The following is a 9,703-nucleotide window of genomic DNA, read 5'->3' as shown; positions in this document are numbered from 1 at the left end:
TATGTTCAGCTCATAATATTTGCATAGTTTTCCCATATTTAATTTTTTAGATATTATTTTTAATGCACAGCTCAAAGCTGACACCTCCCTTTCCTTGTTATCAACATGGCGATGAAGATGTTTTCTTGTTTATAAAACATGTTTTCCTCAAAAGAATAAGTTACGAGAAACTATTAAAGTTGAAAGAGCTGAAAGAGTAGAAAATTTCCCATTAGTATGCCAAATTTGGTAAAAATCCATTTGACTAAGAACTGTAAACAAACATGTAGTTTTATTAGTTGTGCACAATAATATCCATTTTGTGACGAGAGGAATTCCAGGCTTGTCGTGATAATGACGTGACGTCATCGCTGGGACTATTGTTCTATTGTTCTACGTCATATTTTTTCAAATCACATTTTGACCGAAACACGGCTTGGCACTCTCTAAGAGGATTCCTGTGGCACTCAAAGGGTTAAATTAAATTTTCATGGAAATACGGTCCATATGTGAGTTTGTTTTGCTATTTTTAGGCATTTGATAGGTCTGTATAAAATATGAAATAATTGAATTATTAATAAAAAAAAGCTGTTTTAGGACTTAGGGAAATTATTTGTATTAAAACACCAAAGTAGCATTATCTCCCTTTACATCATTAAAACAAATGACGAAAACATTCTATCCCCAATAATTTTGTCAATTTTTTTATGCAGAATTAAGAGAGTTGTAACAGAACTAATTCTGGAAGGCAGTGTAGTATATAGGGGGGATTTTTTTTTATATATTTACACTTGCTAGGCTTGGTCACTATACGCTAATACTAGCCGATTTTGTTTACCATAACTGCATGGTAACATTGAACTTTGAACTTGCGTATGAAAATGTTCTGTGCAACGTAAAAGGACTACTTTTTTTAAAAGAAACACATGGCTATATTTACATATGCCTCTATATAGTCAACGGAAGGGGAGTTGCGTTGAAATTAGCGTAAACGCAACGACGTATGAATACAAACCCAAAGTAGGATCGGACTATTTCTAGTTCACGCTTCGGTAAGATTTTGCGTCATATGATAATCTAAATAAACTATAATTACTTAATTTACATTTTACCTTTTCACAGATGACAGATTTGCTTTGAATTAATGATAAACTAAAAACGATTTCGGTCTTCTATTTGTCTCAAGACTGATCCTTAGGCGGCACAGACAATAACTTGCTCGTCATTAGCCTACTCGGTTGGCCTACTGTATGAAATGTAAACAAAGTTTCATCGTTATCGGATTCAAAATAATAATAAAGAGTTGTTATTAGATCCAATTAAAATATATTTGACATCAAAACAGAATAGGTGTTCAAGCATTGTAACGGTAATAAACAACAAAAAGAATCGCTGGTCGGGTCTACAACCGAGGGCTTTCCTCAGGAAAGTTCAAGGAATTCCATAGTTAAGTCAGTCACACACCATGCAAACACTTGTCTATCATCCGTACAATAAAATAAAAGTCGTGACTATGAAGAATTTAGTCTATATCGCGTACGTAGACCGATACATACATTAGAAACATTCAGCAGCTCAACAGTCATACCATTTGATCAACAGACTATTTCACAGTTACTTTCCTCGGTTGAAAATCAAATATGGCGGCTCGCTCCACTTCGGACCGCATCACTACCCTGGCAAAGATACCGGTAGACGCTCCGCCTCGGTTATCTCAGTTTTTATTTGAAATGGACATAATTGATACATTATCAAATTGGAAAAAAATATAATCTAAAAATAATTAAAGGTGGCATTGTTATATTTCAAATCAAACTGTAGCTATAACATTCAACAATCGGAACTATATCTTCGGTCATCCTGATTACCGTAGTTACCGAACTTAGCAACCATCACCGTTTTAAATTTGACGTAAAAGTAGACTTTTTTATGTAAATATAAAGATTGAACAGTGTTTTGATTGCGTTAAAGGTGGTATGAACGCAATGGGATACAGACATATTCTACATGTTGCGCTAACGCGCTACATTGAATATGTCTGTATCCCATTGCGTTCATACCACCTTTAACGCAATCAAAACACTGTTCAATTTCTATGTGTTTATGCTATAATAAAGGCCATTATTGACAGAACGAGTAATATGATTTATAAATAATCTGGGCAGTTTTGTTAGTTCTTTCTACCTTTCCACCTCTTTTGACATTCTTGCAGTTTATAAATCCTTAACTTGACTTAAAGATGCTCCATCGCTGACGGAGCATACATGATATTAATTATTTGAACAATAATTGGTGTTTAATCGTGTGACGTCGCGCACAATGTTCGGTCACTTTCATGTAACGTCATTGAATGTAAAAGACGTCATTATGTTATAACATGACGAGCGCAATTGACGTCATTTCCGACATTCGGCAAACCTGCAAGACAAAGAAAAAACGCAATTTTTCGAATACTTTTTTGAATTTTCAGTAAAGATTTCGCACATGTATATTTGAGCAAAAACGTATTTTTTATTATGAATAGAAAACATAATTTCTAATATAAAGTCATTTTTAAATGACGTGAACTTGCGTGACAGAACATTCAATCTAAAAATTTCATTTTGTGTCATTTCTGCAAGACAAAGGTTTTGTTCGATAAAAAGTAGAACGACGTCGCAGTCTATATTTTCTGACATGTTATTAAAATAGAAGAAAAATGTATTTTTATATTAACAATTCATGTCTCTATGTCATGAATTAGTACCGTTTTGTACTGTGTGTATTTGTGGTTTTTCACTTTTTTATCTTTTCTCTTCGGATCTGTCGATCGGCAAGTCTACAAACAAAGTCCACCATTTTGAAGTATGACGTCACAATTCATTATAACGAAATGACGTCATGATAGTGCGTTTTCGGGGAATCACTGTGTCAAATTTTACAGCCATTTGGTGTTCAGTATGACCACAGTGACACTTTAACTGAAACCGCATACAAATGCGTGTTACATTTGTCGCGCCAAAAAACGTCATTTTCTCAACAAAAGCGCATCAATAGAAAAAAAAATATTGCAGACATTTTGATAAAAGTCCTCCCGTAATTGAATAAATATGTCCTTTCTGTTTTCAAATTAAAAAAAATAGTATTGGGCTTATATTATTTTACTGTTCAACGCTTTTTCCAAAGAAATTCCTGCTTGACGTAAAAGTGACCGAACATTGTGCGTTATATATGTATATATATGCCTAATTAACACAAAAAATAATATGAAATAATTTATTTCGCCTTTGGTGCATTTCATTCCATATAGGATATAGTGTCACGGAAGTTTTTCGGGATGCAATTAATTATTTTTCATATTTTTAACTTGAAGTAAAATTAGAATTTACAATTTGTCAGCGGTGGAGCATCTTTAATTAAATGATCACATAGATGTTTTCAGTTAACAAGACCACGAATAACTCATACTATTAAAAGTTATTCATATGTATGTTAAAATTGAATTAAATGTGTAAATTGTAAGACATGACACCCAAATGATTTATTACTATTGTTGCGCAGGACTGAATGTGCAAAGTACACATGTACATATGTGTAGCTAGGCCAAACTCAGTGACGTTTATCGTGTTTATAAAAATATCTATCACTCACCTGTATGATTTTATGCTGTTCTGTAATTAATCTAGAGAATATCAAATGAAAATAATGTTTACCGCACACTAATGGACAAAATCAACGACGAAATTGAGCACATTTACATCGTTTTACTACTGTGTCAATGGTACACGTGGGTTTGTTTGTATCGAGCGCGTGCACCCAAAGTGACACCATTACGAGACTTATTATGCAAAAGATGAGTTAGCTCCCCTGACATTTTCATGATTATCTTTATTATTGTTTATATTTTATTATATTCAAATAATAAATGTGTTAAATGTTAACACATAATTAAAAACTAAAAATTTGTATCGCTTTTAATGATAAAAATGTAAACAAAGAATATAAATTTTATTATGTTTGTGATGTAATTTACATAGAATCTTTTTCAGCATCCGCGTATAGTTAAAGTCATCAGATAACCAATTCTTGATAGCGAATATTTATAGCGGTAACAATATCATCTAGAAATTGTCATAGACGATTTGGCGGGCTTTTCACTATATTTAGTTTACAATACCGTTATTGCCAGGTAAGTTAAGAATTGTAACCAATAAATGACCTTGACTTTCAGCCCTGAATAAAAGTGTTTTAGTGAAGATCTGCATGAAGTTTGATCAGCCGAAGAGAACACTCATCTTAATCCAGTCCAGATTTACAAATTCGTTCGAGCAAATGATAACGAGATCGAATGCGCCTTAACGTCATCTGACTTGCGGTGTTGTTAAGTATATATACCCCGGTATGTATATTTAAACTCTGGACCCTGTAGATTATCTTCAAATAACATAATTGCATTAAAGCTGTACAACCAACGATCAGTTAGTTATGACTTTTTAAACAATTTATTTATGATTTGTGTATTTGACCCCTGTGAACTTGAATATGGGTCAAGGTCATTCCTAGTATCTGACTTTATAGACATGTACTGGACATCCTATACATGAAATATGAAGATCCTAGACCATACAGAACTTTAGGAGAAAAGTTTTCAAGTTTATTGTTAAAAACAGGACCTTTAACATTTGACCCTTACCGAAAACCGGAAGTTGCCAAAGATCAAAGAATTGCTTGTCAAAATGACATACAGCATTAACCGGAAGTGCTACCGAAAAATAAAAGACACCAAATTCATCAGAATGACATTCTGCATCGATATGTAAAAAGAAATTTCGCAAAATCAAGAAAATAAAAATTCGTGAACTTTGACACCATATCGAACTTTTTTGTTTGACCTTTGACCTAATTGCTGTAATTGAATATCTTAAACGGTTTTTGAGTTATGGCTGTTTTAAACTTTTTAGGTATGACGTCATGGCGGCCATCTTGGATTTTTGACCTACTTAAAATGTTGCGGTCACCCCTTCAACTCATGCCATACAATATAACAATAAGGCCATTGGCATACCTCTTACCATTTTGAAGATCTTTTGGACACAAAAAAGTGTAGAATAATAATAATTATAAAAAACAGAACAAAAACAATAGGTCTTTTCACCACATGGTGAAAAGCCCTAAAAACAGAACAAAAATAATAGGTCTTTTCACCACATGATGGTGAAAAGCCCTAATAAACAGTTTTTGCGAAGGTAGCTCGTTAAATATTACCCTAAAATTGTATATAATAAGAGAAAAGATACAATAAAACAGTAACACACTATAAATCACCGACAGTCCGTTCTGATTAAAACTACACACGTCACACGACCACTAGGCCTAACGTTAGACTATAAATGACGCTGCGGAGATCTATAATGTAGTTACTTCGCTAGTCAAGACCAGTAGGCCTACTGTAACAGTACATCCTGGTGTAATGAAATCAGAAGACTTGAAACATTTAATTTAGGCCTATTAGATATGTTTCTGATAGCGATGTTTGTACTAGTTCTATACTTAATCACATAGCAAAATTATTTTAAATGTTTTCGCTCTGACAGAAGATCAGAATCAACTCTCGCATTCACATTGTTATGTTCATATCAAAAAGTAAACAAATATAAGTTATTCATGAATCAAAACGCTTTCTTAATTTTACATGCGCATTCGACAAGAAATTTTGTTGTACACTGAACACTATGAGATCGATTACCTCCCCTGACAATAAAATTAGTATTTCATTATTTTTAATATTTGCTGCATTTATGCATATAATTACATAAATGTTTTTATATAAGTATTCTAAAGATGTACTTGTTTCTTGAAATTTAATAAAATATCGGAAGTTTTATCTAAATCTAGACTGTAATTATGATATGTTTATAAACAAAGTTATTTTAAACTGATTTAAGAACTATATAAATAGTATAGAATGCTCTTACGTTAATGACAACAACAACGCTTACCTAAGAAGATATTGCCGATTTTAACTTGAACAAGTTTTTGGAGAGGTGATGTTATGCCTCAATAATAACAAAATTGTAAGATGCAAATATTACTTATCATATTTTGGATTCTGTGTGATGGAACTCGTAAAGAGTGATATTTTAAAAGCCTATATCACTTCTTAGGTGTACTTGAACATAGGCCTAACCATATAGGTATTGCTTTTGAGTCGTAGATTGTCGTATTGCTTGCAATTTTTGGCAAAATATGCAAAAAAAGTACATTTCAGTTCATTAAATCCACATGGTTCGGTACATATTCTTCATATATAGCATATGTACAAGGGGAACTTGTTTGGACAGATAAGACTTTACAAAAGCATACAGCTATAACTCCAAAACCTTTCAAGTTTGTCCCACGAAACTCTCATACGCAAGTGCCATAGTTCTTTCATATTCCATATAGTAAAATAAGCAAAACAAATCAAAATCTTATTTTGTATTTGTAAAATTCAATTTGTGATAATTACCTGCAATCAAAATATAATAACAAAACAACTTCATAGAAAGATATAATAATAAAACATCGCATATATTTTCTGTCAACAATATTTGCAATCAGCTAACTGAAATCACTGCTCAATACAATTATGTCCTCTTTGGCACTGCCGATGTAATCCCCTAAAACATCGAATGCAGTGTGTACGGCTCCTACGAAAAAAATATGTCGTCGAAAAGATGTGAAGATTACTTTCTTTTTTTTTTTAAGTTGTGTCCCCCATTTTCCTCGACTGAAATGTTCGCAAAATGCGCATTAAAAATAAAAGAGGTCCTTCTGCACATTTTTCATACTTCATTTTAGGGATTTTCATATTTATTTTGGGTTACACAACAATGTGCCGGTGGTGTGAAACAGGTATGTTCAGATCTAGTCCGCTAAACCTGCTCATATCATTAGGCTTTTTTAATTATTTTTTTTTTGCCTAATATATAGGGGGGAAAAGCCTAATAATATAGGCAGGTTTAGCGGACTAGTTCAGATCGAGCAGGGTTGCATAATGATATGACGACATTCACAGTTATCATTATTTAATTGCAGGAATTTAAATTCGAAAAATTACCATGTTAAGAACGCTCTAAAGTCATCAAAATACATCGTAAAACTCATCTCAGCAATCATAAATACATTTAGTTATATTTTTCCTTCTCGAGGGGAGACCTTAGGACCCCCCAAAAACAAAATATCTCGCCTTAAGCCCTCGCAAAATCATCAAAATACATCGTGAAACTCCTATCTCAGTCATTCTAAATTGTAATATCTTTATCAGGGTCTCGCCCGAACCCCCAAAACACCACAATGCTCGCAAATTTGGCCAATTTTAGTACTCATTAATTTCCTGTTATATTCTACATAGTACACTTGCGTATATATATGTAGAATGCGAATTTTACCGATTTTTTTATTTAGACCCCTAGATCGTCTCATAATGGTCAATAGGCTATCTAGTGTGCTGTGGTCTGTGCGTATACTTTTAAAATTTACTAAGGTCGACAGGTTTCTTATTTCCAAAACTCCGCACGGTTAGAAAATATAATGAAGCGGTCTTGTAAATGATTTGTGTTTTATAAGAAATATATGTTGTTTCATGGTCCTGTGTTAGTTGAACTATTACATGTGTATCTTGTCCACGAGTACATGTCATCCATATTAGGTCATTGTATCTAGTTTCTGTGTTTTGTGTCCCGTCTTTTTTATCGGCCGTGCGTGTATTGTTACTACTGTACATGTTATTCTATTTCGTACACATCCGTAAAACTCATTATAGAACTTTAAGAAAATAAATAAGTCTAGCCCTTTCTGTGCGGTATTCTGAAAGATTAAGCTTCAAATAGGAAATATAGAGGTGTGCAGTACGTACATAAGGCGGGATAGGGGCACGTTTATCGCGGTATGATAGGGTTTTGGATAGGGTATGAGGGATGGCGGTTTTTTTTTATAAATATGTAGCATGTAGTCTCATTGTAATTTGGGTCCATTTTCTTGTAAAGTTATATTTCTTCTTGTTGGTTTAACTTTAAAGTCAATGTTTTGAGTTTTAAAGAATTTGTGCAGTCAAAAATGATAATTTCAGTTTATGTTGGAAATGGCTTTATTAGACCATGTAGAAACCTCTCCGTGCCGCGCGCGACCGGAATAACCTGTAAACCGCCGATATCGAGGTCAAATTTTCTGACCACCCGATTATGCATATTTTCTAGCTCTAAACCGTGTGACGTCACAATAGTCCGTGGCTTATAGCTGTACTATAACTGATGTGCTATCACTTACATCGACGGACACAGGAAAAGCCGATCAAAGATTTTTTATGATTACTTTTGAGTGAAGTTAATCGTACAATAACTTTGGCTCGAATATAAATAACTAAAAGAGTGAAATTCGATGTTTCAAATACACTAATTTATGCTCTAATAGCAGGTATCTTCGTGTAATTATGAAAGAAAATCCACACAGAAATAAAAGTTTCAGATTTTTTGTCGAGGAGTTCAGCAACGAATAAGCTTAAATTAGATAATATTTTCCTGTAGGCTGTATCTTTGATACATTGTGAATAGCAAAGTTTGTGACTGTAAAATGAAATTTTACGTAACAATTTAAGAAATCCTTGATTAAAGCATCAAGGATATGTTGCTTGACATACGTACACATCGATGATTGATAATTACAAACATTGTGTTGTGTGTTGCTAACCGAATAAATCGAGATACATTTATTACAATACCGTAAAACGTTTCAACATGTGGTAGAAAGAATTTACTTTTGATATTATAAAAGATCAAATAATTGAGATATTAAGCAAAACAAACTATTTTTCAGACCGTGCGGTCGCTTTCAATTTAATTTTTAATTATACGAGTTGATACACCGATATTATTCAACGATTTCAACGATTTTATTTTTACACCCAGACACATTATAATGTGTAACATGAGGGATAAAACAAATACAAGTGTATAAGCATGACAGGATGGACAAGTATATGTACATAACATTAAGACATTATTATATAGCAATTACTCTCAACATTTTTACATTTCACATGTACGAAACACAAAGTATAAATATTTCATTCATGGTGCAATAAGAAAAAAAAAAAAACCTAAATCATAAATGTAGAATATTTTGATTTCATAGTAGCATCATCATTACGATAATAGTAGAGGATTAAGTTTTTTAAGAAAAAGGGAGAGTCCATTTAGGACACTCTTATTACAAACTGATATTAAACCTTTCATCTTATTATCATTTGGGTTAATTCGGAAGTAGTTTGGAATATACTTTCTTTGCAAATTTTCGACAACCGCATTATTACAAACAAACAAATAATGAAACTCATTTCCAACATGTTCCAAGCACATATTACAAAGTCTATCTTCTTTAGGAATATTTCGCCATCTGCCTGTTTCAATGGGAAACTTTAAGTTACAGGTACGTATTTTGGTTATTTGCAATCTGTTATTTTCGGACAATATTGTCAAATACTTCTCAAATTTAAATTCAGTTTTAAAAATCAAATAGAATTGTCCTCTCGATGAGTTGTGGGCATCAGAAAACCAGTTTTGGATAAACTGGTCTTGGAGCCTTTGTTTTAAATAGTGTTTGAAAAACATCTTAGGCATGATAATTTTATTATCAAATATATATGAAAAACCAGTTTCATCAAATATACTCTTAATTTTGTTAATCCACTTGAAGGAATGAGTTCCAT

The sequence above is a fragment of the Argopecten irradians genome, chromosome 1, assembly GCF_041381155.1.
Source record: "Argopecten irradians isolate NY chromosome 1, Ai_NY, whole genome shotgun sequence".
NCBI lineage: Eukaryota > Metazoa > Mollusca > Bivalvia > Pectinida > Pectinidae > Argopecten > Argopecten irradians.
This window is presented reverse-complemented; position numbering follows the sequence as displayed.